Raw genomic sequence first — 27065 nt, 5'->3', positions numbered from 1 at the left:
TTGATCCCTCCCTCCCTCCCTCCCTCCCTCCCTTCCTTCCTTCCTTCCTTCCTTCCTTCCATCCATATGAGTTAGGATCTTGTGGAACCCACCTGTCAGATGGAGGAGGGCTGAGCAGGAGAAGGAAAGGAAGTTGACTGACATACTATTTGGAGAATGACAGTGGGATGCATTTACAAGCTTTCAAGTCTAAAATTAATAAATCACATCAGACTGAGTTGCTAGCCCCAGCATCGGTGGCATAATAGTTTTTCCCTATTTTTACTTGTTGTTAAAAGCGGATTTTATAAGTTGTGAAAGGGCAAGTTTAGGCAAGCATTATGCTGGGGATGCTGGATCAAAATTTTGAAATACCTTATTCGTCTTGTCTCCAGAGGCTATTATGGAGTAGTCCAAGGCACAAATCGGGCATCGTCTTTTTATTATCCAGTGCAGATGTAATGCAAGCTCCCTACAAATCATGGTGCCTGAGAGTCAGCTTCGGGAATGAGCACTCCCTCTTTTCCCAACAACTTCTCTGCTTCCAACTGTAACTACTCTTTCCCTTCCCTTGTGGTTTAGCATCATATCTACACTAGCAATACAAAGAAATACATAATGATCCTTGGCTAGAATTAGCATTACTGCAGATGTAATGCTAAATCATGCTAAATTTCAGCCAACAAGAGGGAGGGGAAGCTGGCTGGTTTCAGATTTGCAAACCAATGTTTGCAGAAATCCAGGCTTAACTCTGGTACAAGACCCAAATGGGAAAGCAATGGGCAAGTAAGGGCACCAGTCCACAAGCATGCTGAAAATCAGTGTGCAAACCAATGTTTGCAAACCAACCAACCAAACAGTGTGCAAACCAACCAGCACAACAATGGAAGCTAAGAGCCTGAGTATCCCTCAGGAATGGGACGCGGGTGGCGCTGTGGGTTAAACCACAGAGCCTAGGACTTGCCGATCAGAAGGTCGTGGTTCGAATCCCCGCGACAGGGTGAGCTCCTGTTGCTCGGTCCCTGCTCCTGCCAACCAAGCAGTTCGAAAGCACGTCAAAGTGCAAGTAGATAAATAGGTACCGCTCCGGCGGGAAGGTAAACGGTGTTTCCGTGTGCTGCTCTGGTTCGCCAGAAGCAGCTTAGTCATACTGGCCACATGACATCCCTCGGCCAATAAAGCGAGATGAGCGCCGCAACCCCAGAGTTGGCCACAACTGGACGTAATAGTCAGGGGCCCTTTACCTATCCCTCAGGAATAGTTTCAACATGCTAAGGGGTGGCAGTGAGATTGGCTAGGACTGTGAATAGAGGCAGTTTTAGGGCGGCATGGCCAGTTCGGACACAGGGGGTGCTGCAACCATGATGCAGAACAGAGCATGACAGATTGGGTGTGCATGTGGAATTTTAGCATAGCACAGGGCGTCGCTTAAATTTGAGAGCCCAAACTCTACCACTGCTGTGACAGATACATCTCTCCAATCCACCCACCACCAGCAGCAGTGGTAGCCAAAAGATGTACTTCTTAAGTATTGCATAAGATATGAGAAGATCAGCACAGGAGGCAATTAGATCTTGCTCTCAAACTCTGGAAAGGGAAAAAAAGGGGAAAAAGAGGCATCTTAAGTAGTTCACTACTTACCAGAAAATGGTAACAGTCTTAAGGGTTTAATAAAGTTGTGATTAAGTATGTTGGGAAATACAATGCAGGCATTCCCCTGCATGAATTGACAAAAGGACTGATTTGCTGTATTTTCAATGGATGGTGTTTTTAACAAGCATCGCAGTCCTTCAGAAATGTGACATTTCTAATCCAAATTCCAAACTGACAAAATTTCATGACAACCTTACCAGAAATACTTGTTTCCAGAGAAAAGGCTCAATTTAATTGACTCAAATTCAGTACTTGCTGGTACAAAGCTTCCTCAGATTGTTTCCCTGAGGCTCTTTGCTATTTCAGGAGGAATATAACAAAAAGCAAACCTTCCAGATCAGTGCTGGTTATCCCCCTCCTTAAACCTTCTTTCTAAAAACAAGCAGGTGGGTGTGAGGAGCCAGGGAGAAAACGACACAAAATAATTGGGACCAAATATGATCTCTGGCACTTTGAGCGCCACAATCTACAACTCAGCCTGCCATTAATAATGTAAAAAGTTATGGCTTGTGAAGTCAAGTTTATCTTCCGATTCACAAACTGACATTCGATGAAAAAGGCTTCTAAACCCAGCAGACAGTTTGATTTGACTGATCTTTACCATCTTTGACTGCTTTATACCAAGTGACACCATTGGCCCATCCAGGGGAGTATTGCCAGCTCTGATTAGATCAGCTCTCCAAAAGTATAGGCAGGAGCTCTTCCCAGCACTGATGTCTGAATGCTTATTTGATGGAGGTGCCCAAGATTGGGCCTAATACAACACATGCCAAAGAAGAACAAAATATTTTTATAATAATAATAATAATAATAATAATAATAATAATAATAATAATAATAATTTATTTATACCCCGCCCATCTGGCTGAGTTTCCCCAGCCACTCTGGGCGGCTGCCAATCAAGTGTTAAAAACAGTACAGCGTTACATATTAAAAACTTCCCTGAACAGGGCTGCTTTCAGATGTCTTTTAAAGATAGGATAGTTGCTTATTTCGTTCACATCTGAAGGGAGGGCGTTCCATAGGGCGGGTGCCACTACCTGGTCTGGTTCCCTGTAACCTCACTTCTCCTGGTCTGGTTCCCTGTAACCCATAGGGCGGGTGCCCTCTGTCTGGTTCCCTGTAACCTCGCAATGAGGGAACCGCCAGAAGGCCCTTGGCACTGGATCTCAGTGTCCGGGCTGAACAATGGGGGTGGAGACGCTCCTTCAGATATACTGGACCGAGGCCGTTTAGGGCTTTAAAGGTCAGCACCAACACTTTGAATTGTGCTCAGAAACGTACTGGGAGCCAATGCAGATCTCTCAGAACCGGTGTTATGTGGTTCCCGGCAGCCACTCCCAGTCACCAGTCTTGCTGCCACATTCTGGATTAATTGCAGTTTCCGGGTCACCTTCAAAGGTAGCCCCACGTAGAGCGTGTTGCAGTATTGTAGGAACATAAGAAGCTGTCCTATGTCATGCCAGACCATTGGCCCATGTAGCTAAGAATTGTTTGCCAGGGTCAGCAAACATTTTCAGCAGGGGGCCGGTCCACTGTCCCTCAGACCTTATAGAGGGCCAGACTATATTTTTTTGGGGGGTGGGGGAAATGAACAAATTCCTATGCCCCCAAAATAACCCAGAGATGCATTTTAAATAAAAGCACACATTCTACTCATGTAAAAACACCAGGCAGACCCCACAAATAACCCAGAGGTGCATTTTAAATAAAAGGACACATTCTATTCATGTAAAAACACACTGATTTCCAGACTGTCCATGGGCCAGATTTAGAAGGCGATTGGGCCGGATCCAGTGGCTTTATAGGATTTCAGATGGGGACTTTTCCAGCCAGAGCTGGAGATGCCAAGAACCAGACATTCTGCATGCATGCTCAGCAGGTACTGTACTTGATAGCTGAGTTTCAATATTACAGTATGCATCAAAATTCCTTCTTATTGAAGATTGGTTGGGCAACCCAGCCAGATGGGCAGGGAATAATAATAATAATAATAATAATAATAATAATAATAATAGGTTTTTATTTCATTCAGGGGAGACTGAATACCTGTTTTCCCACCTTCCTCTCAAAACAAATGGTTGTACTGAGCATTGTAAGGAAGTAGGGCTGACAAGTGTACTTATCAATCACTTGTCAATCAAACTAATCTTTCTGTATTATGTGTAATGCAAGCGCTGTGGCAAATAGTAGACATATTTAACAGTGATTCTCACACTTGCTTTACTCTAATCTAAATGCATGTTTAAGCTGAGAATGGTCATCTTGGTGCCATTCGGTAGTCACCGCTCATTGCTATTTGAGGTATTAGACACATTGCACACAATTTCATGGCCCTAATTGAAACGCAGAAGGCAAGGATTTCATTTTGGCTGGGGCGTTGCAGAAGTGTGCAATTAATTTAAGTTGCATATGTTTGCAGAAATATGGTAAGTACAACGAAAATGTTATTGCTAAATGTGTTTCGCCGGAAATTGTATATCGAGTAGTCTTATTGAAGCAATTGTCCTTGCTGTGACAGGCTCTAATGGGAGATAATGATGATAATGCAATGATATATGCATCTGAAGAGGAAAGCAGAGGTGCATAACAGGGGGAAAAACATTATCATCTCTCAGATAAGCATACAAATTGTACAATTTTTACTTCTTCTGATGTGGAGCTTTAGTACTTTGAATTAATGGTCTTTGGGGCATATGCAGTGCCAGCCTTACCTTTCCACCACTACTGGGTGATTCAAATAAATATGAAATTCACTTGTACATCATTGGTATTGTAATATTAATAATTTGTCACTTCTCAGGTATACATCTTTCACTTGAAGTGACGCTGCAATAACATGTATATACATGTCCAATGAGAAATACACATTCAACTGAACTGGTGAAAAAGCTATGATGCAGTTAGCTGAGATTACCAAATGTAGTTTGGAAGAAAGGGCAATACCTCGGGTATTGTACCTCGGGTTACATACGCTTCAGGTTACATACGCTTCAGGTTACAGACTCCGCTAATCCAGAAATATAATCCAAAAATACCCCCCCCCCAATATTACCTCAGGTTAAGAACTTTGCTTCAGGATGAGAACAGAAATCATGCGGCAGCAGCGCAGCGACAGTGGGAGGCCCCATTAGCTAAAGTGGTGCCTCAGGTTAAGAACAGTTTCGGGTTAAGTACAGACCTCCGGAACGAATTAAGTACTTAACCCGAGGTACAACTGTATAAAAGCGCAATAAATACATTACCAGGTTAGCACATTAGAAGGATAAATGTTATAATAAGAAATACAAACTACACCTCTTGGAATTCTTGTCCTGTCCTGTTTGCGGCCATATCAACTGGGGAAACCAATTTCACTGAATTTCTGCAGCAGGTGGAGAAATTCCCCAATATTTCCCTGGAGGTTGGGCTCCATTCCAATGGCAGGAGTGCAACCTCTCTCTTTTTATCATAAGAGGGTTCCTTCCATTCTTCCCTTTCTTCCCCATATGCTGCTGCTGTAGTGGCAACAGCAGCAATTGCTCTTGCATCCTCAACAATGTTCCACACCAAATATCTTTCCAAAGCATGGGTGGAAGGAGAAAAATGGTGGAGAATAGTTTGCAAAGCGGCCTTTTCCTAGAAGGGTTGGGGGAGTTGTGATTTCTCAAAGATGTTCTCAAAAAACTGTAGTCTGTGAAATTTTGGCTCAGCTCCAGGCACAAGCACACTAGTGTACTTCCCAGATGAATGCTAACAGGAAACTGCAGATTCTAACAAGTCTGCCAACCATTTAGAACAGTGGTGGCCAAACTTGGCCCTTCAGCTATTTTTGGACTACAACTCCCATCACCCCTAGCTAACAGGACCAGTGGTCAGGGATGATGGGAATTGTAGTCCCCAAACAGCTGGAGGGCCAAGTTTGGCCACCAGTGGTTTAGAAGGTTATTCTCCCCCAAAACTGCCACATTTCAATTCCACTGTTAACAAAATGCGGAAGTAGAAATTTTCAGATACCAGGAGGAACTTGTAATGTTAAAGCTACAATACAGTGGTACCTCGGGTTACCGACGCTTCAGGTTACAGACGCTTCAGGTTACAGACTCCACTAACCCAGAAATAGTACCTCAGGTTAAGAACTTTGCTTCAGGATGAGAACAGAAATCATGCAGCAGCAGCGCAGCGACAGTGGGAGGCCCCATTAGCTAAAGTGGTGCCGCAGGTTAAGAACGGTTTCAGGTTAAGAACAGACCTTCAGAACGAATTAAGTTCTTAACCCGAGGTACCACTGTATGCAAAACACTTATAATACCCCCCCCCCCCAATAACTCATTTATTTTATTTTGTACTAGAAACACAGTGAATTGACCTAGGCAAGAAAAGACATGATGGGGTGGGGGCAAAACAACATATAATTTTCCAGCAATATACAAAGTGCCAGCTTTGGCAATCTAAATTATATGTTTAAAAATATTACTAGGGCTGAAGAAAGTACAACATTTTGGGATATGCCAAGAAACATGTATTTTCATATTTTTATTATGGATGGTGTATTTTAGCATTCATAGCAAGCCATAAAAAACAAATGTATGTGTTCAAGATTGACAATGGATACTTGGCAACATCTCCTGAGTAATTTCTGCTGTTGTTAAATGCAGGGGAAGAAAAGAAATCAATTGTAGTAATTGAGATTTTGATAGAACTGGGTAGCAGGAGAAACATATTTTACATTGATTATCCAACACAATTTATTCTTTCATTTATTGTCTTGCCCGTAAATAAAGTGCAGCTCCAATGTCCAAGCAAACTTTCTACCATTTTCTGCACAGAGGACGAAAAATCAACTTAAAGACCTAAATAAACTAAATATTATTAAAATTCTTTTAACACCAGTTAAGCTGTAAAATTCTTTTAACACCAGTTAAGATATATAAGTTGAAATCCAACCATCCAAGCTGGGAGTAGTTACTTCAATAAGTTGAAGTAGGTTACTCAAAGGTAACCTGCAAGGACCTTCTTTTATATATATATATATGTGGCACTCATTGGCTGGCCTTTGCATTCCATATATTCTACTGTGTGTCCTGCTGTGAAATTCCTCGAGGCTCTAAAATGGAAATATCAAATTCACCTTGCCTTAAACAATCCCAAATCTACCCATTTCACACAGCCAATTAACACATTATTCCTCCTGAATCATCACAAGCTGAAATAGTATAGAGTCTTGTATGCTTACATGGTGATTACAATAATCTTTGGCCACAATCCAACATCCAACCGTTGGTAAAGGATATAAGTTCTTATATATATATATATATATATATATATATATATATATATATATGCTTTCGTAGATTTTCACGGGTACAGGAATGCAGGTTTTGGTGTCCTCGGGTGTCTTCCCGTGTAAAAGTTGGGGTGTCTAGGCGACGTTTCGACGAGGTCTCACTCGTCATCATATATATATATGGATGGGTTAAGTATGCGGACTGTGGTCCTTGTATACAATTATAGAAGTAAATTTTCTAAAGGCACAGAATAACATGCTAAATTACTGTGATTCCTTGAGGTCAGAAGCAATCCTACTTTAAGCCCGTTTCCTTTCTATTCAGTAGGCATATGCTGGATGAGACTGTTAAACTCCTGCCTGCAAAATACTCATTAGGTATGATTTATTTCATAATTGACAGAATATATTTCTATGTAGTCAGCTCTTGACAACTAGATTAAATGGTATACAGGCCCATACATATTGCTGAATTTATCCTTCCTTTTCATTACCCAAAGTGATGACAGGAACTTCTCAGGAAATTCATAGGTTTGGTTGGGTGCCACAGGTAATGCTTTGCCATGGCTACTTAGAGCAACTTCTGCCTCTGTAGATACCAATAATACTGCTTATTCATACATGTTTATGTTTGGCATTTTTAGAGAAGATATTATTTTACTATTATTTCTCTCCACACTAAGGCGGTGATATCACCACCCTTAAGGGAACCTAAGCTGAAAGTCAGTGACTTTCACATATGTATTCACAGTGAGTTTCAAGGGAACTCTCTTTTGTCTAATTTTAATGCACAGCTGCATACTGGCCACATTCACATGTCATGTTAAACCATGATTTAACTTCCAATTCCCTCAGCTCCTCCCATATTGCTGGAAGGATAGCTTTGGCAGCTATTACTTACAGTTTTACTGAAATTTGGCTTCTTGTTGTGCCTGCACTGGAATCATAATCAAAAATAGCTTTGTTGTATAGAAATCATGGGCAAGGCTGTAGGCCCACCAGCTTGTAAATAGTAACTATGTCATATTCTGAAAATCATGGGCCCTAGCCCAGGGCCTTACTAGCCAACTCAGTAAATCTTCCCCTGGTCAAAATGGCCTTGATATCTGTTATCAGAAAAATAATTATTCAAGTATAAGATCAGGTACAGATAGTCTCAATTGTTCAGCAACCTTTTTGGAGAACCCATCAATGAAGCTGAATTTATGTACCAGAGGTGGTCTGGTGGCTATAGTTTGACAACCTCTACGCTATGGTTAGTTAATAGCATATGATTTTAAGCTTGTTTGACAAGAGACTCCCCTGGTGCAACAAACTATATTTAAAGAAAACTGCTTCTGGAGTGAGCCTTCTGACTACACAGGAAGAGAAGAGGAGCAGCACACACTAAACTATGGTTTTGCACAGGGGTAGCCAACTTGGTGCCCTCTGAATGTGGTGAGCAACAACTCCCACCAGCTTCAACCAGTATGGCCGGTGGTGATGGGTGATGGAGTTGTAATCTACAACATCTGCAGGGCACCATGTTGGTTACCCCAGGTTTTACATAACAGTTGCCCAACAGCCATTATGTTCAGAGATGGATGCGGTTGAAGTATCAGTCTCTGCAAGCACAGGAGGCACGGCAACCTTCCAACAGTTTGACTTCACTTCCAAAGGCTCACTTCCTGATTGTCTCCCAAGACAGACAGATGCCAACAACAACAGTTATGGTGTAAATTTCTCCTAATAAACACTTTTGTATTCCATTTTGCCAAGTATAGACATTTCTGTAGAACAATTTCCCCTGATATAAGGCAATTTTTGTATGCTATCTTGACATATCTTACTCTACTATATGCATTTTTTGTACCTATTACTTGGCTGGAGAACTCTACTGCAAAATTCAAGCAGGTACAATTTTCCAGGGGTGGCTGTGTTTCGGTTTGTGTATTGTTTTAGAAAACACAAATTAGGTGGGTTTCTTTTTAAATATGATCAGAATTAACATTCTTCCCCATCCCTACTTGGAAATCCAGGAGACTGGCTTGCAGACTTAAAACAGGAAAATGAAAGCACACACATACATGCACACAATACAGGGATACTGTACTACCTCTGAAGGAAACACCAAGAGTGAATGCTGAGTTATATAGCAAAGCATGATTTTCCATGGGAACTCAACCTAACTTTCCTGAGTAGTATAAGATAACTGATTGGCATTCAGCTCCAATAAAGCAAGAACACAGAGGTAATTTTCAACCGATTGCAAATGAAGTTGATTTTAAATAAAATTGCCATTTATTCCTTAAAGCCTTGGTTTTAGTTTAAGAGGTTAAATACTGGAGCTTCATCACATTTTTAAAAGAGCTACATTTTATGTCAGGCTGTTAAATATTCATATGACTCCAGGACTGTCACACTGATATGAACTAATGTGACATCGTACATAGACAGAAGAAGTCCTTAGCATATATTACACTTATTTATTACAAAATGGGTAATCATCTATGACAACATAATCATAAAATTGTGTTATGTTAGCATTAAAGAAATAATTAAAATGCCAAGTAACTTATAAAATAAAATGTAGTAATAATTGTAGATAATAATGTGATTTTCTGTAAACTTATGAACTCTGCAACCGTATTCTCTCTATAATAATCAGCATTTTTTAAAAATCTGCTGATTATACATATTAGCCAACAGGACTTACATCTCAAGCTTTCATCAGGGACACTTTTTGCCTCCCCAAAGCTTCAGATAGTTGTGTGCATTAAACTTCCTCTCTAGAGCTCTCATTTGAAGGTTTTGCTAGTTACTCACGTAATAATGAGAGCATTCAGTTCTTTTCACAAAGATATTGCTGATTTATTTAAAGAGCCAAATAAGACTAAAGGAGTTTTGTTTTCCTATCGAACAGTACACTATATTATTTTAATGTGAATAAAAAAATTGGAAATAAATGAAAACACTTATGAAAGGCCTACTCCAACGTCTTATTATGGAAGCTTTTCATGAAAGGTTTATTCTGAATTTTTTTACATAATACTTTAATTTAGATCTCTAGTACCCTCACAATACCAAAAGGCTCAACTATTACAGTTTCAATACAACATTACTTACATTTAAACAGGTGTTCTTTTCTGTCTAACAATTTTGCTTTTGACTTTCAAGTATTAATTATTTTACAGCAAACACCAGAAAATCATTTAGCACAACCTTTTAGCATAATGGCAACTCTTGAAGATGGCGTGGAAACTGCAGCTAGCACAGAACATGCCCACAACATTGCAGACCAATGTGCCTGAATAGAGTCACAGAACACTTATTTTGGAGAATGTGCTCTGGCCACCTATATGTTACGTGGCCCATTTCAAGCTGTGAATGCTGCTGCATAGAGCAATCCTTCTTATTACCTAACCAAGAGCCTGAGATCACTTGGGCCCCATCTTCATTTCTTATCCAAGAGATTCATATATTCTGTTAATAGGTCACTACATAACTGTTTCTTGGGAGAAAAGCGATAACAAACCTAGGAAGCATCTTAAGAAGCAGTGACATCACCTTGCCGACAAAGTTCCGTATAGTTAAAGCTATGGTTTTCCCCGTAGTGATGTATGGAAGTGAGAGCAGGACCAGAAAGAAGGCTGATCGCCGAAGAATTGATGCTTTGAATTATGGTGCTGGAGGAGACTCCTGAGAGTCCCATGGACTGCAAGAAGATCAAACATATCCATTCTTAAGGAAATCAGCCCTGAGTGCTCACTGGAAGGACAGATCCTGAAGCTGAGACTCCAATACTTTGGCCATCTCATGAGAAGAGAAGACTCCCTGGAGAAGACCCTGATGCTGGGAAAGATGGAGGGCACAAGGAGAAGGGACAAGATGGTTGGACAGTGTTCTCAAAGCTACCAACATGAGTTTGACCAAATTGCGGGAGGCAGTGGAAGACAGGAGTGCTGGGCGTGCTCTGGTCCATGGGGTCATGAAGAGTCGGACACGACTAAACAACAATAACAACAACAGCATAACTTATGCTCAGTTTAGAAATAGACAGAGTTGGTTCCCCCCCCCCCCCGAGGGAGCTGGCGTACAGCTTCTGGGTCATTTGGCCAGCATGATTAAGCCACTTCTGGTGAACCAGAGCAGCGCACAGAATCGCCTTTTACCTTCCCGCTGGACCGGTACCTCAAAAAGGTAACATGCAAACCTTTTCCTTTAAAACACTGAATTCGGCTGCAGCCATCTATAACCACCCTACCCTGCAGTTTGGGGAATTTGAGGCATGCTTTTTATTTACATTCCAAAATCTTTTGTGTGTCTCTCATAAGACACATAATCCCCTTCAAGTTACACAACACCCACTGCTATTTGAGAGAGTACACCTGGTTGCTTGCCAAGCAACTACTGCACTGCAGGGCACCTTGGTGATTACCACTAGCTGAAAGGCAGGCAGGCAGGGCTGGGGTGGGGGGAGTTCTGGAAGAAAGAGGCAGCACAAAAGACTTTATAAAATTAATACACCATAATCTATCTAGAACACCTGCCTATAAAATACACTTTTGATGATGGCTGAAAAATAGCTTATGCATTCCTGAGAGAAACATATCAGGATACATTCAGAGCTTAGACAATCTAGAAATCCTGATTTTTCATCTCTCAGGTGCCCCCAGAGTTTCTAAGTGTTTATATTACTACACGGCTTGCCAACTTGGTATCAGTCTACTCAGTTCCATTTCAGTTTAGTTGCTTTAGAAGTGTATTTTCTAGGAGGTTTTCTTTGCTGACTCAATGTCAGCTGCAATCCTATAAAGGCTTATATCTTTTCTAAGACAGCAATTTGATTTCACAAATGTCAAGGTCAGTATATAATGAAGAAACAGGTTGTGTGAGCTGTGGAAAGTCGGTGAAATAGAAGGTATCTGGGTGGCTTTTTCCTGCGATAGGTGCAAGGGCCTCAGGGTTTCATCCAGCTGTGTCCCTCAGTTGATGGTAAGGCAACGGAATTAGTTGCAATTTTGGGCAGTTCCCCCTTTGCCTGCATAAATCCCCATAAATCAGTTATGGTGGATCCACCAATCCTCTGGAGCAGATGCAAGGAGGAAGGGACTACAAGAAGCAGAAGAATCACCAAAAATTGCTTCCCTCCCTGTCTAACTGACAAAAGACTTACTATCAACTGACACTGTTGGACACAACCCCTGGGTTTGCAGGCATTCTTAAAATACCTGAGTATCATCAAGTTGTCCTATGCTACAGGCAAGGGGTTAACCCTGGTTACAAACAACAACAACAACAACATCCCATAATTTGTGCATTACTGTCTGTACTTCATGAAGAAAAAACTTTCTGTACCTAGCTTATTTGAACAGATGAAACTCAACAATAATTTCTTCTTTTTCTGCATTTCTTTTAATCCTATAATTTTAATATTAGTTGATTAATATTCACTGTGGAAATTAACATTGACATAGAGACAGAACACAAGCAAGGATTCCCATTTAGAACTGCTTGTTGTTACTTAGCACTTGGCGAAGTGCATATGAACACTATATATTTATTTGTTGCATTTCTATACCACCTTTCTGCCAATGCATTCAAACGGAAATGCTCCCTTTCCATCCAACAGATGGGATTGAAAAGCAAGGGGATTGGGGAAAGTAGGCTGGGAAGAGGAAAATAAGCAGAGTTAGGCGCCAACTCTTGCATAATGAAGTTACATAACAGCGAAGTGTAGAGGCTGCTGATAGAGCCAGTTGCCTGCGAAGACACACTGATCAAAGATATTCCCTGTAGGTCACAGGAGAAGATAATAAAAATATTCATGGGCATCAGGTGCATCAGTAATCCACCAAGCAATTGCTTCACACTTTGCCTAGCTCTTTTTCCATTTGGTCTGCTGGCTCTTGTAGTGTCTTTTTGGTGTTCTTTGTATTCAAATCCAATTCTCCTAAAGCAGGTGCCCAGGCCCTAAAGCAATGGGTTAAGGGCTGAAACAGAAATCACCTAAACTTTAATTTTGGATGGGGGTGAGATGGGAAACTACCTCAAACAATGCAGGGAATTTGGAGGAGCTCAGTATCAGGAGCAGCTGTGGGTTTCTCTTTTCTCCTTTCCTCTGTTGCTGCCTATGCTGATCAACCAAAACAAGGCTCTTTCTTTGGGAGTCTTGCCACCTTTTTCGCCCCCTGCCCCCTGCTCCAGGCATAGGATTGTTCAGTGGCACTGTATGTGTGGGTAACAGCAGCACTTCGGAGCAAAAACAGGGAGGGAAAAGGCGGACCCAACACCTTTGCTAACCCTTGAATTTTGCCAGCATCCCCAAAGCAAAATAGATACGCCCCCTCAAATTCATGGCCTGAAAATAGCACCGTGAAAATTGAGGGGCATTTGTTCTGAGTCCTAGCAGTGCTAGGTCAAATGAACACACGTCTGTCAATTTTTGAAAGTCCGTAGAAGTATAATGAGTCTATAGTTGAAACAAAGTAATAGATGCTATCCTGTTAGGCGTTCATGGTGCCGTAGTAGTAAGTGAATAACAACCTCCGCCTTAGACCTCTGAACTAAAAGTAACATTAAATCAAAAGAACATTTGTTGAGAATGGCAATGCATTTCTGTTTGAATTCAATATCATTGGTAAACAAAGTAGGCACCTTTCGTAGTTTCAAACCCCTGGGTATACGGTTAGACTTCAGGCATCATGCAACTGGTAGCAGTGGTTACATATCCTTATGACCACTACTCCTTGTGCATTTTTCTAATCTATGGGGTATGTACCTTTGTTCTACTTATTGTATTTGTAGCATATGGGTTGTAATGTGTGAAGTTTATATATTTTTCGTGTATACAAGTCATTGTTTCATATTTGAATTCTTTTGTAGTTGTGCTGAAGAAGATTCCAGCGAAACAGTCAGATCATCCAGGATCACTGTCCTACGTTGTTATTCACTTACTACTTCGGCACCATGAATGTCTAAAAAGTTTCACCGCTTAGCCCACAGGATAGCATCTATTACTTTGTTTCAACTAAAGACTCATTATACTTCTACGAACTTTCAAAAATTGGCAGACGTGTGTTCATTTGATTTCAAATATATTAGAGAATTTACAAGTGCACACATTTTGTTTTTGTTTTGCTAAATTATGTATATACCATGCAATAAGAATTGCAGGGTCTTTGTGTTGCTTGTGTTGTTTGTTGTGTTAAGTTTGCAACACAGGGGTTTGTTGTTCTATATACAAGTTGGAGGGCCATGGGAGAGCACATTATATCCAATCTTCTGCATCTCAGAAAGTAGGGCTAGGGCAAAAACTGAGATCTGAAGCTCTGGAAAGCCAGTAGATGCAGATGATATTGAGTAAGAGTACAATATTATCTCTGCCATTTCACTTGGACTACGTGGACCTTTTGGTAAGGAACATTAACCCACCTGCCTGGAAGCTGGCACAGTGGCTCCACCCCGTCCAGGGAGCTGCTTCTGCCAACCACCCCTACTCTGCTGAAAATCACACCCCCGCTTTGTAGGAATTTGTCATGATCTGAGTTGGTTTGGGCCACCAGTTTGGACCAAGACTTTTAAAACTTAATAATTAATGTGAATATTTAAATCTGCTTCCTTCAACATATGCAGATCAAGATATACATTTCCTTATTAAATGAACCTAACCAAATTAATTGCAATCAGGTACCTGAAAGCGGGGGGCAGAAGTTTGTTCTAATTTCCTGTCGTAGATATAATTAGAGACATCAAACTCCCCAGGGTAATTAATTCTGTAGATGTTCTCATTAAAACATCTACAGGTTAGTCAATAGAGTGACCATGTTAAGATTACTTTGTTACTCAATACATTAATTTCTGAAATATGTTGACCCATAACTTTAAGATTCTAAGGCAGCAGTAGCAAATGTTGCTGGACTGAAACTTCCCTTCATAGAACAATAGAATAATAGAGTTGCATAGCTGAAAAGGACCTTGATCTGGTGGAAGCTTTAGAACTGCAGTTTGGGGTAGTACATCCGTCCATCTGAGCTATCCCAGTCCCAGGTCAGGAGTCACAGGAGGCAAAAAGAGTGGCTCTTTCAGAGTTTGCCAAAGAGCTGAGGTGCCTTGCAGGGGTAGCATATTGGGATGCCAATGAAGATACACTGGCAAAGGACCAGTTCATTGATGGACACAGCGATGCGGACTTCTGCATGAAAATAAAGGAATGGCACCCAAAGACCTTGCAGGAAACCATAGAAGTCGCCGTGGAGCTAGAAGCATTCTATGCAGCGACCAGCAGAAGTGGAAGGGAGCCCCTCATGAGGAAAAACACTGTAAGCACACAGCTTTTTCTACTGTGAATGGGGATCCATCAGCTCCAGCATTCTCGACGGTCAGGGATAATGGGAGTTGTAATAATAATAATAATAATAATAATGATAATAATAATTATTATTATTTATTATTTATACCCCGCCCATCTGGCTGGGTTTCCCCAGCCACACTGGGCGGCTTCCAACAAAACATTAAAATACAATAATTCATCAGATATTAAAAGCTTCCTTAAACAGGGCTGCCTTCAGATGTCTTCTAAAAGTTGGATAGTTGTTAATTTCTTTGACATTTGATGGGAGGGTGTTCCACAGGGTGGGCACCACTACCAAGAAGGCCCTCTGCCTGCAAGGCAACACTCTAGTTAACCTTGTTCTAAGGAATCTCCTGAGATTGTTTCATAGCCTTTATTTTTAATAGTTATTTAATTTGTTGACATAAATGTCCTACGATTAGATTCACATGGCCAATCTGATCAGACACAACACCATAAACTTAACGCTTAACAACAATCATAATAAAATAAAATTTTAAAATACACCATGGTGTTGCTAATAAAGCATGTCTGGATATTCGAGACAATTTGTAGAGGACTTTTTTCAATATCAGGAGTTGTCTAGAAGACAGCAGAGTTTTGCACAGTGTATAATAAGAACTGGCATTCCTCAGAGAAAGACCCATGCAGTATAGGATCTCTGAAAGAGTAAGAACAAGGGCTAATTCTCTGTATCATCATGTTGCTAATATAGAACACAGTCTACTAGACACATTACAGAGGCCTAAAAGTAAGCAGGGCTCAGTTGGCTTAAACAACAAGACATGGCCTTAGAACAAGTCTTGCAATAGATTGCCTCTGAGCATGTAAGTGAAGCATACTAAGGAGAAGCCACAGCCAGTGATCATATGTCTGGGTTTCATGGGAAAACTTGTGGCTCCTTCCCATTGGTCTCCACATCCCAAAATATTTCATTTTAGAAGTTTCCACTGGCTCCAGCATTAAACTGATGAGGATACTTCAGGTTTTTTTAGTGTGTGCACATGTGTGCTCCTGTATTTAATTCTGGCCTAATTTCAGCCAGAGGAATAATTTGAGTTATGCTTTCTTTTTACATAACTGGGGAAGGTAAATTTAATTATTCTATATTCTGCTATAAAATGAAAGTATATAACAAGGAAGCTTCAGAAAGCTACACGAAATAGGCAGGCTACATACACATATAGACAGCCAGACAAGCGTGTATATAAAATACATACTTCCATGAAATTATTTCCAAGTAAAACATTGAACCACAGTCAACAGTTTTATGAAAAGTTCAATGATCTCAAATAAACTAATCACCATCTACCGCTGACAGATCATTTATCAGGCTGCATTGCTCATTTTATAAAAATGAATCAGCCTCCCCTCACCCACACCTCCACATATTTCTCTTTGCTGTAATATCATAAACCATTTTTATAGCTTCTTCCGTGCAATGCACCACACAGCACTGTATATTCTATAGCTAATCAGCAAGAAAACAGCCCTGGGAGGACAGGAAGTGCATATAGACAAGCTATAAACAAGCTTGAAGCAAAATAGCAGCACTTCAGCTCAAGTACAATGAACAATGTTTAGTTCCTTAATATCTCTAGGAAGATATGGTTCTTTGCTTTCAACCACTGCTTTGCTTATAATAATAATGACCACCAAGAGAAAATAATGATGGTCTCTGGGCAGTGCATACTAGTGGTGTCATTAAAAATAAAAATAAAGTGCCATTATTACACACTGTTAGCATAGCCAGAAATAATAGTACATCAGGGAGATGAAGAAACCTTGCTGAGCGTTTTTGAGAAATGAGGTCTGGAATTTTTCCCAATACGAGACTACCATGAAATCTCAAAATCCAGGTTCATAACTTCCCTATTTTTGATAAACTCACCATCTCCTTTTTAAAGAACAAACATCCCCCGCCCTGGTTCCAGAATTACAAGGAATCAGAAAGAAGCTGCTATTTTTATCATTCCTATCATCACATGTGAAACCATCTCCACCTGCAAAGAACCACCCTCCCAGGACCATTAGTGTAGCATTCATGATAACTGCATGGCTAGCCTAAGAGCCCAGTTTAGATATAAAACTGATACCAAGGCTTGGGCCTGGGCTGCAGGACTTGACAAGCTGCCCCTCACAAACCCAAGTTAAAATGTAAGTTGGTGTGTCCCTAAGGTCTCTTCAGTAATTCTGATGGTTGCTGGGTTCACAAGAGCTTATAACTGTGCTCTTTTTTCAACTAAACATGGCCTGGCGATGGTCTTAAGGCAGCCCTGTTTAGGGAAGTTTTTAATGTTTGATGTTTTGTTGTGTTCTTAATATCCTGTTGGAAGCCGCCCAGAGTGGCTGGAGAGGCCCGGCCAGATAGGTGGGCTATAAGTAATAAATTATTATTATTATTATTATTATTATTATTATTATTATTATTATTATTTGGAGGGAGAACATTTGTATGCAAGTGGCAAAAGGCAAGGGGTGGTGAGGCAGATGACTTCCCATAGTGTGCTCACAATTCTTAAAACCCCTTTATTCCACCATAACTTTGAAATAGGTTGAAGAAACCAATCAGCAGATAGTGTTTTATGCTGACACCTGCACAGATACAACATCTTACTGTTTCCCTCCAAAATGATGGTGCCCCAAATGGCAAGGTAAAATGGAGGCAAGAGAATGAAGTGAACGGCAGGTCAAGAGAGGAGCAGGGTTCAGATCCTCCAAGTGTCCCTATTTTCCAGGGACAGTCCCTCAAATTTACAGAAGCTGTCCCAGTTTTTGATTTCACCATGGACTGTTCTGCTTTTCCTTAGGATGTCCCTATTTTCATCAGAGAAATGTTGCATGATATGGAGTTATCTGACCCTCGAGCCATCTAAAGGCAGTCGTGTATAGAGAAGTTTTTTAATGTTTAATGTTTAATTATGTTTTAATATATACAGTGGTACCTCTGGTTGCGAACGGGATCTGTTCTGGAGGCCCGTTCGCAACATGAAAAGAATGCAACCCGCGCCTGTATGTCTGCGCACGCGCAGGTTGCAATTTGCCACTTCTGCGCATGCACGTGACGTAATTGTGTGCGTCTGCGCATGCGGCGAAACCCGGAAGTAACCCTTTCTGTTACTTCCGGGTCGCCGCAGGACATATCTTGAAAAATGTAACATGAAGCAGACGTAACATGAGGTATGACTGTATTGGAAGCCTCCCAGAGTAGCTGGGGCAACCCAGTCAGATGGGCGGGGTATAAATATTTAAATTATTATTATGGAATAGGATGTCACTATTTTCATTGGATAAATGTTGGAGGGTATGGGGATTGAACCAGCACACTACTGGATCTGACAAGTGTGGCGACATTCAAAGAAAACAAAAGAATGCTTATTTTAAATAAAAACGGGAACCAACTCAAATGAGTGGGCTGCAACTATGACTTAATCTCTGCTAACTCCTTGCAATAGTCTACTGAAGCCACAGAGGGGTCTTTCCACCCTGCACGTTTGGGTTCCTGTGATGCTAGAGCAAAAGTTGCCCTTCAAGCCAATGTGAAATTTCTCAAGCGTCACAATGAATCTAGCTGTTTCTCAGCATTCACATTAGGGCATGAAAGTCAAGTGGTCTCACTTCAGGTTTCCTCACTTCCTGAAGTGAAAGAAGTGGTCCGTAAAACTGTACACCTAGCCTGGCACTTAAGACAAACGCTGCAGACATTTTATGACCGCACAGAACGGAAGTCTTTTTGTTTCCCAAGACAAAAAAGAGAGATCTAAAATGAGGTTTGAAAGAAATTGTGCTCTTCTCACAGAAACAGCACTAAGGCTCTTTTGTGACTTGCAGTTCCTTTTAGCTTGCAGCTACATATTTGATGGTGATAAAGTAAAACTATTCCCAACAGAACAGAAAGCCTCTAGGGTAGGCATGGCCAACCTTGGCCATCCCACTGTTTTGGGACTACAACTCCCATCATCCCTAGGTAGCAGGACCAGTGGTCAGGGATGATGGGAACTGTAGTCCCAAAACAGCGGGAGGGCCAAGTTTGGCCATGCCTGCTCTAGAGTAAAGGCATATCAGTGTTGTTTTATAGATATGCACCCCGAGAGAGCCAGATAGACACATTATGTCAACATCATCACATGTGAGGACAGGTATTTTGGACAAAAGAGAGATTGAGTCAGTGTGGTGTAGTGGTTATAGCGTTGGACTAAGACTGAGGAGACCAAACTCTGCTTAGTCATGAAGTTCACAGGATGATAGTGGATCAGTTGCAATCCCTCAACCTAACCTACCTCACAGAGTTGTTGTGAGGGTAAAACGGGGAGGAGGAGAACCATGTTCATCATCTTGAGTTCCTTGGAAGAATAAGGTGGGATATAAATGTATGAAGGAATTCAACATGGCGCTCTTCTAATTGTTCAGCATTTCAATTTGTCAGGTGGAGTGAACACCCCTCTCTTCCCTCCATGCATTGTTCTGTTTATTTTTTCCCCCTCTCCTTGAGCCAGTTTCAAGAGGCACAAAGGCATGGGGAGGTTGTGCAAATCCTTGTGAGGGCTTCTGCTGACAGGACTCATTAATTGAATGAGCCTATAATAAATTAATTATTATTGTCTAAAGAGAAAGTTTTACAGAAATTGTATGCAGTTTCAGCGCCTTCCTAACCTTCTCAAAGATTGGATTTTGTAGCTTTTCGGAAACACATTTAAAATCCCGAGACTCTTAGTATAAACACACACAATGTTCTATATAAAACACTGAAGAAATCAGTTCTCCAGCAGCATGGAATATAATTTTGACCTCCTTGTTCAACTGCCTTCCCAGGGCCTCTGGAACTTGTGAAGATTTATTTTATTCATTAACATTATTTATGACAGGATTCATTAGCACAGCAAGCTTTTTCCACATGAGCAACCTAGCTATTATACAAAACTGGACTTTAAAAGATTTCTTATAGAAGAAATGCCTGGAATTATTGCATGTTCTGAATTCTGACTAGGGAGGTTTTCCCCACCACCACCAACAGTAATCTATGGTTAAAATGAAAATAAGAATCTTTTCACTGTTAATGAGGGCAGGAGGCTCCCATATCGAAGAGCTTTTTTCCCCTAACCATCATAATTATGAACATAAATCTCTCGAGATCTAAAAATACTTATTTACATTATAGTAGGATTTGCAAGTTCACAATAAGCATATTTCAGCCAGCATGCTAGAAATCCTCACAATAATATTCTTCATCTAAATCCTACTTCATGCTAGTGGATACCTGTTAAGTCACATCTGCAATAGATTATTAATTATTATTACTATTTTTAATTATCTGCCATTACCATGTATGCAAATCCATTCCGCAGCATATGACTCCGAACCCAGAAAAAGACAGTATATTGAGGGCACATTTACACCAAAACGAGGCCTCCTTCCTGACACAAAAAGCAGCTCCAGGGCTTTTTTCCCTCCAAGACCACAGCAGGTGGAAAGGTTAAACTCTCCTTCCTCATACCAGCTGCTCAGATCCCCTTGTTGTTACTATTTTTATTGAGGGAAAAGCACACATTAATTGCATTCATGTACTTAACCTCACACAGCTCAGGACCGCAATACCTCAAGGACCGCCTCTTTCCATATGAACCTACCTGGACCCTGAGATCATCTTCTGGGACCCTCCTTATATGCCTCCTCCTTGAGAGGTCCGGAGGGTGGCAACACGAGAAGGGGCCTTCTCTGCAGTGGCTCCCCATCTGTGGAATGCTCTCCCCAGAGAAGTTTGCCTGGCGCCTTCATTATACACCTTTACATCATTTACATTATACACCTTTACATTATACATCCTATGCCTTTTTAAAATGTGGGTTTTTTGTGGGGGAGTATTGGGTTGCTGCTTTTATTTTTATTAGGTATTTTGTGGTTTTAGATCTGGTTTTTATTCTGTGAACTGCCCTGAGACCCCCAGATATAGGGAGGTATATAAATGAGGATGATGATGATGGTGGTGGTGCTGATTAAATAGGTATTCATAGAACCAGTTCTTCATGTCAATGTATTATCAACCTGGTGGGTAGGTATTTTCATGAAAGGTTGGGCAGGAGGATAAACAAAAAATGCCTCTGGCAGGTATAACTCATGAGTTGAGTTCTACTCATGAAACTTTATCAAGTTAAGTAATTAACTTGAAAACATATTTAAACTTTCAACGAGAAGGAAGCATACTTATAAATCCAACGCCAACGGCATCAGTATAATGGCCATGATCCAACCAGCAATTCATATTAGACACCTAACTAATAAGGTAAGTTGCCCCCTTCAAACTACCCTTAGCAACGGCCTCCAAACCAGGCAGGCCAAGGATGCTGTTTCACTGCTATACACAAGCAAAGTCAAAGTATTGACTTTGTATGAAAAGGATTGTTGGAAAGGAAATTAAGGTTGAAATAATATTGTCAGAAACACCTGAAAAGAACTCTAAACAAAAGATTATTATTCATTTTATTTCATTTCTATACCACTTTATATTTTCAAGAAAAAAGATTCACTTGTATGTATGCATCAATAGGAGCCTACACTGACTGCCTTGAGGTAGAAGTTGCCTGTTAATGAGATTTACCTTCTGCCCTGAAGAGCAATGGAAGGTAAAAGGCTTTCTACCTACAGCCTGTTAACGACTGAACCACCATCTGCCTTGAGCACACATGCCAATCCTCCAATGATTCAGAGTAAAAAAGAAGGATTTTTGATTAAAAGGCAAGAGAAAGGATGAAGGGAGGGAGAGAGAAAACAGAAGATTTTCACGTAAGTTTAAGATTTAGGCACTAAAATCACCTTAATGCAATTGGGGGGAGACACATTACGGCTAAAAAACTGTTGAAATAATTTATTTGTTTAAGATATGAGCATTCAGGAGATCCTAAATGAATACTAAAAATCCATAAAGTATGGATCATTGGCTGAGTTTTGAAGATATTGGTAATATAAAGCTAACCTGACCAGCATGTAATGAAGGAGAGCAATGAAATGACTATACAGACCTTGGAAAGAAAAGATCTGTGGTTTTGAACCAATCTTAATTTAAAAATCACCGAATAACCTTCAGCACAATGATATAATTGAAGCAATATCGCAATGATGTCATATAAACAATATTGCAAACAATATTACATTTCCCCGTTTTTTTGGACAGGGAGTGGAGAGAGAGAGAAAGAGAGAGAGAGAGAGAGAGAGAGAGAGAGAGAGAGAGAGAGAGAAGAAAGAAGTATGCAATTCAGGTCTCTGCACATTAGATATGCTGGCAAACAGGCTCAGGCCTGGGAGCGACCTTTGGTTCAGGGAGCTCAGAAGGAAGGTGAACAGAGCAATATGTACAGGCAACACACATCTTACTCAAGGATTAGGTTCCTGGGGTCCACACATATATGCCAAAACATGGAAAGCCAGGAACCCCTGGAACTGGGCTCCCTGCAAAGTGGAGGGCTACTTAGCTGACTTTGGGAAGGTGGCATGAGAGCTCTTCTGCCCTTTTCCCAAAGCCCAGGAGGTGCTTGCCCAGCTTTGGGGAGGAGGGGGAGGGCTCTTGGACGCTGCCAAAGTCCTCTCCCTTCTCAAAGCCTGGTGCCTCCCTTACCTGGTTTTGGGAAGGTGACACAAGGGCTCTGGGGTGCAGCAATTGCAGCTTGGCACAGGTGACTGGGTGGAGGTACCGTATTTTTCACTCCATAAGATGCATCTGACCATAAGATGCACCTAGTTTTTAGAGGAGGAAAGGAGGAAAGCCCCGTTTTGGGGGAGGGATCAGCTCACAGTTGTGCAGCTTCTTTTGCAAAGAGGAAAAGCCCTTCTTTTGAGGATCAGCTCAAAGTTGTTGAGCTCACTTTGCAAAGGGAAAAAATCCTGTTTTTATGGGGTTCAACTCACAGTTCTGCAGCTTCTTTAGGAAATGAAAGGGAGCCATTTCTACAGTTTCCAGACAGATAATCTAATCTGCCAGTCACATATCACTGGGGAAACAAACAGCCTCCGTCTGCAGAACATTCAACAATGGAGGCCTGGGCAAGGGGGAAGGGGCCGGAAAGGGAGCCAGCGATCAACCACACATTCACTCCATAAGACGCACAGACATTTCCCCTTAATTTTTAGGAGGAAAAAAGTGCATCTTATGGAGCAAAAAATACGGTAAATAAAGGGAGAGTGGGCTTCCTCCGCTCTCCATTCATTTATTTCTCCCGCACTCAAAGCTGCAATCGCATAAGTTAAATAAGTGTAAGATTTGAGTTGTGTGTGTGTGTGTTCTCCAGCTTTGATTAAAATCTCAGTGGAAGAATTCCAAGCTTAGCCTGCTCTCACTCAGCTTGGTTTTAACTTTGGAAAGGCAGCATACAAATGAAATGACTGACTGATCACTACTGAAGTATGAACAGGGGTATAAAGTTTCTGCACTTAACTCTGCAAATAACTCTCTTATTCTGCAAATAACTCTCTTGCTCCAAATGTCCTTGAGTGGGCTTCTACTCTCACAGCATCTTCTGTAGGTGCAGCCTGTATATGCCAAACACTATGTATGCTGTGAGAAATCTCTCCTAGCTATTTTAAACTATTATTTGAGTGCCAGGCATCAGGGAGGCTTGTAACAAACTGTCCAGCTGTCAACATTTGGATAATCTCAGAAACAAGCCAAGCTACATAGTGGATTGCTTTTATGGCTCAGTTATGGAACAAAGTGGCTCACTCCTCTCTACATACATCTATTTTGAATGCCCACATCACACAGTACTCTGTTATCTCATGCATCCTGCTATTTCCAATGGATGATCTCAAAATTAATGGCCTTATAGTCTCATTCCAAGAAACCATCCAGTTTGCCAAGCTGAAATATCTGTTGATGCCTTATACCAATTTTATCTAGCTCAGTTCTGGCTTTCTAGGGTTTCAGACAGGGCACATTCCCAACCCTACCTGGAGAGATCGGGGATCAAATTTGAGACCTTTTGCACACAAAGCATTTGTGGCCACCTCATGAGAAGAGAAGGCTCCCTGGAAAAGACCCTGATGTTGGGAAAGATGGAGGGAACAAGGAGAAGGGGACGACAGAGGACGAGATGGTTGGACAGTGTTCTCGAAGCTACCAGCATGAGTTTGACCAAACTGCGGGAGGCAGTGGAAGACAGGAGTGCCTGGCGTGCTCTGGTCCATGGGGTCACGAAGAGTCGGACACGACTAAATGACTAAACAACAACAACAAACTGAGCTAGGGCCCTTTCCATGCAGGCATCAAAGCTATAGTAGTATCCGAGCAGTCAAAATTAGAGTGCAAATGAAAGCGGTGGGGGTGATGCACTTGCAAAAGAGCAAGATAACTGAATACCAGCAAAAATAAATAATCTTAAAAAGTAACATTTTTAAGGTGATTTAATAAACACTTTAAAAGAGCCAAACTTAAAAGGTAAAGGTAAAGTCCAATCGCGGATGACTCTGGGGTTGCGGCGCTCATCTCTCTTTACTGGCCAAGGGAGCCAGCATTTGTCCGCAGACAGCTTCTGGGTCATGTGGCCAGCATGAGAAAGCTGCTTCTGGCGAACCAGAGCAGTGCACGGAAACGCCGTTTACCTTCCTGCCAGAGGGGTACCTATTTATCTACTTGCACTTTTACGTGCTTTTGAACTGCTAGGTTGGCAGGAGCAGGGACCGAGAACAGGGGCTCACTCTGTCACGGGGATTCGAACCGCCGACATTCTGATTGGCAAGCCCTAGGCTCTGTGTTTTAGACCACAGCACCACCCACGTCCCATATAAACTTAGACATTAACAATTTGGGTCAAAAGACGTTTCTTCAGTCATTGTGGGGGCTATCAGTAATCCAAAATGAGTATCAAATATTTATACTTTCCTAAACTATCCTAGTTTAAAACATACACAGTTAAAAGAGAGAGAGAGAGAGAGAGAGAGGGAAGAATTCAGTCAGTGAATGGTCACTAGCAAAGATCTCAGCAACAGTTGCAACTTGCAACAAGCCATGTTCTCTGTTGAAAGCAGACATTCAGTCTTGTAGAACTGTAACACTTTTGACAGAGAGAAAAATGTCTTTCCCAATGTGAACAGACACGCTGTGACCTTTTGCAATCAAACATAAAATTACTGTACTGTGATGAAGACACTATACTCAGCTGGAGCTAACAAAAAGCTCAGGCACCAATCTCAATCATGCAGAAATCAAATCAAGGGTTAATTCTTCCAGTTACAAAGACATCAATATCTAGCTATGGAGAGACAAAGGTACAGCAGAATAAATCCCCAGATAATTCACTCTGAAAATAACATCTGATTAAGTGAACTGACAAGTAACGAAAAGTTTCAAGGATACCAACAATGGAATAGGGGTAGTCGTTTTGCATAAAAACTGAGCAAATCAGATAAAACAATCAAGTTTATTGTTGCCATGATAAAAGGCAAGCTGGGAACAGATGCAACTCAAATGAGAGAGTTTTGTAAATGCATATTTTCTGAAAGGAGGAGCAGGACTTGGGTACAACAGTAAGAACATAGACATCATGGGCAGTAGCCATGGCTGGTAGCCATTGATTCCCCTCCACCAATTTGTCCAACCATCGTTTAGAGCCATCCCAGTGGGTGCCCATCAACACTGTGAACTGTAGATAGGAGGGGCCACACATGCAAGCCCCAACCTCAATGTGGCTGTATATCAGACCTCACTATGTTGAGAAGATGTCAGAACATAAGCAGGATTTTAAGCATGTTCTGATGAGAGGACACAGAACCTCACTTCAGATATTCCCTCTCAGTATGTGAAGATATTTCTTTGTCCCATTAATTTTTATGGTGAAATTAAACCTCTCTGCATTAGGTCCAGCATCACCATACTTTTACATCTCCACATAGGAAGCTGGGTTATACTGAGTCTATCCACCTAGTTCCATACATCTACACAATGACTGGCAGCAGCTCACTGGGGTTTCAGACAAGAGAGCGGAGATGTACCCTACCTGGATGTGCAAGAAAAGGACATCTGTCCACTCCAGAATTCAATCTGCAGGCAAAAACCTACAGAAGATAATTTACAGTGTACTTCCCTAAGTTTCCTTTGATTACTCAAAAGCTTATTGTGCATTTTTACTAGGTAACGAGTGAATGCATAATTAGATTCTAACCCAGTGTTCTTGGCCTTTTTATCTCAGCTGGAGATAAGGAAGTTAAACATGCCTTTGTCACTGAAAGCACAGACAGATAGCTTTAACTATACTACATCAAGCACCTATGATATTATGTGCAATCATTAGAAAGTTTCCCTTAATTATGAGGCTTAGGGGTGGTTAGCCTGTATCCAGGCAACCATTTCCTGTTTTCTCATTCTGGCATTTGTGTGGCAAACAACAGATAAGTGCTCTAAGTAGGCACCTCATTATTATTTTGCATAGTCATAGTGAATCATCTCTTTCTGTGCAGTTTTCACTAGTCCTCCGGTCATATACAACCAACTACAACCATGGGCTATGCTTCCTGCCCCCAGCTTCTCCACCATAGGATGCCTCTCTACTCCCACGTTAGGACTGCTTGGCAGACCTTAGTTTGCATGATTTTAGTGTAATAACCTAACCAAGATTATTACCTAACCAAGAGCCTGAGATCACTTGGGCCCCCTCCTAATTTGTTATCCAAGAGATTCATATATTCTGTTAATAGGTTACTACATAACCTCTTCTTGGGAGAAAAGCAATGACAAACCTAGACAGCATCTTAAAAAGCAGAGACATCACCTTCCCGACAAAGGTCCGTAAAGTTAAAGCTATGTAGTGATGTATGGAAGTGAGAGCTGGACCATAAAGAAGGCTGATCGCC

The 27065-nt window shown here is 41.2% G+C and overlaps 1 protein-coding gene across 4 annotated transcripts in view; it reads right to left on the bottom strand.

The window, feature by feature from the left end:
• MACROD2 (mono-ADP ribosylhydrolase 2) overlaps positions 1-27065 on the bottom strand; it is a 981328-nt gene that overhangs the window by 293542 nt on the left and 660721 nt on the right. The gene's annotated exons all lie outside the window — the stretch shown is intronic.

Source organism: Podarcis gaigeae (assembly GCF_964106915.1).
Source record: "Podarcis gaigeae genome assembly, chromosome: 3".
NCBI lineage: Eukaryota > Metazoa > Chordata > Lepidosauria > Squamata > Lacertidae > Podarcis > Podarcis gaigeae.
Note: the sequence above shows the minus strand (reverse complement) of the source record. Positions and strands in the feature narration are given on the sequence as shown.